Here is a 2,727-nt window from a genome sequence, read left to right as displayed (position 1 = left end):
ATCAACCTAAACTTAGCTCATAGACCCGTACAATCCTACACATCAAAATCATTTCTAAAGTCTACAAATTCTAAGACATCCAATACTTACAATATTCAACCTTATTGTCCGCTCCACTATTAAATCAAATCTGAAAATGATTTCTTAAAGATTATTTATACTCTGAAATCTCACATATTATAGTCTGCAAAACCTCAAACCTAGCTCTGATACCAAATCTAACACCCCATACCCTGGTGGGTTAGAGAATTACTACCTGTCACTTATAAACAAGTCTCCCAACACATCTAAAAATCTCCAAAGACTTCATAAGCATAAATCAATCTCATATTCTCTAAATAAACACATTATAAACTCTACAAAGTCATTATTGCAATAATAATAATCCAAGGGGTTCACAATCTCCCGGTAGTCATAACATACCCAACTAATAAATCCATAAGTCCTACTAAACCAAAAACATAACTAAATCTAAAAGACATCAAATTTAAAAGACATCAGAAATCATTCTTTTAAAGGTAGTACCCTAGTGTACTCGAGATCCTCTCCTCAGATTAATCATGCTCACAATTCCTAATCCAGGTCCTCAGTCGGACTCCCCACATCATCTGAAAATATTTTGAAGATAATGAGGGGTGAGTTATCAACAACTCAATGAGTAGAGGTGTAACGACCCGATCCTATATTTTTTAGAGATAAATTTCAGAAAATTTTTTAAACTCAATAAATGAGTTAAAGCCCATATGAGAATTATCAGATGTTTTTTTTTTTTTTTAAACCTAGAGTTAAGGCACCATTATTATTATTTTATTTTTTTTTTAGTTTTTATTTTTTATTTACTCCAAGCACGTGTGTATTAGAGTCCAAATACTATTACTATTCCTTTTTCCTCTTCGTAATAAAACTCTTGGCTATCGGATTTTATTCTATGTATTTCAAACACGCACGAAATCTAATCCACTTCCATGCACGCACGTTTCTTCTCCTTCTTCACTAGGGTTTTCACTGGTATATATATATATATAGAGCTAGGCTCACTACGTCCAACCCGAACCAAATTCCAAATTTCTTTCCAGCGTGAAACCACCAGCCTCCTCCTCAAGCCGAAACCAAACCCACACTCAGCCCCTCTAGCACAGCACAAAGACCCCAAACGGAAGCCACCTTACGTGCCGACACCCTCCATAACGCTGCCCTCCACCACCGTCGCTCAGCCAAGCCTTCACAGGCACCACACAGAACCACTCAACCAGCAAGTCCGTGACCAAAAGTGTCTCGGTTTTTAACCACATTTGGCGAAATCCACCAGCCCACTGCTCAACACACACACGACAGTGCACCAAGAGCCACGATCCTTCCAACACACAACAACCAGCACACGGAAAACAGAGACGTCCAGTAGCCCACGTAAACGGCACCAACCGCCCTTGTTTTCACACATCGAAACAGAGCATGGCTCTTCCACGCATCCATCCCACACGAAAACCACCCAACATGCACCGTAGCCAGCCTTGAACCCGCAGTGGAGCCACCGAAAACTGCCACGATTCCTTCCCCACGACAGATCCTCTATCACCACCACATCACCTCCATAGCAGGCCAAACCAAGAGCCACGGCGCACACCTTGCAACAGCTCCTTCACGCCACCTCAAGGAAGACGGAACCACCCACGGTGCCAGAAACCGCTGACCAGCTCAACCCCGTGGCACCCACTCCATCCCAGTAAGCCCTCGACCACCTCTAGCCTCCTCTCCCTCTCGGTTGTTCTTAGTAGTTTTTCGATTTACAGTTCTTTCTCTCTCACTTGGTCTCTCTCTCTCTCTCTCTCAAGCTTTCGATTTCTCTATATCTCTCCAACCTTGGGCCACCGAGGAACCACCCAGCTCTGTCATTAAGCACCACCAAGCTCAAAAGCCTCACGCCTAGCTCTCAGTAAGCCCTGCCCGAATATGCATGCAACCCATTCACGTGTAAAACCTAACCCGAGTATGCATGCAACCCGTAGGATCATTTTTTTAAGTGGGTTAGTTAAATTACAAAAATGCCCTTTGTATTGTTTTTCCAAAAATACCCATGCCTAATTAGGATTAAAAGATGAGAATATTTTAGTACTAGGAAGAATCTAGGTTTAGGAATTATAGACTATTTTAGGTTTTAAATAAAATCACATGTTTAATTAGAAATTTATGCAAATTACGTGTTTATTTTATAGGCGACCGATTACTTGTCGAAAATAGTGGATTAGCACTACAAGGTAAGTAGCTTGATCATACCCATGTATGTACGGTAAACGGCATGTCTTTTATAAAAATATTTTGCATGTATGCCCATCTTTGGAAGCTCCTCTTTACGTACCCAATCATGATATATTTATGAAAATCTATGATTTTATATAAAGATTTATGCATTAAATTATTTATTAAATCCATGATTTTATGTGAAAGTTTATGAATATTGATGATCTCATGTGATAATTTATGCATTAAAATAATTATGGGAAGTCATACATGATTTTATGTGAGAGATTATTCATAAAATTATTTATGAAATGCATGATGTTACGTAAGAGTTATTTCATAAAATTATTTATGAAATGCATGATTTTATGTGAGAGTTATGCATAAAATTTTCTATAAAAGTCATGAATTTATGTGAGGGAACATGTATCACGATATTTATGAAAGAATGCGATTTCATTTGAAATCTATGACAAGATATGACAAGTA

Source organism: Juglans microcarpa x Juglans regia, chromosome 6D (assembly GCF_004785595.1).
Source record: "Juglans microcarpa x Juglans regia isolate MS1-56 chromosome 6D, Jm3101_v1.0, whole genome shotgun sequence".
NCBI classification, from domain to species: Eukaryota; Viridiplantae; Streptophyta; class Magnoliopsida; order Fagales; family Juglandaceae; genus Juglans; species Juglans microcarpa x Juglans regia.
Note: the sequence above shows the minus strand (reverse complement) of the source record.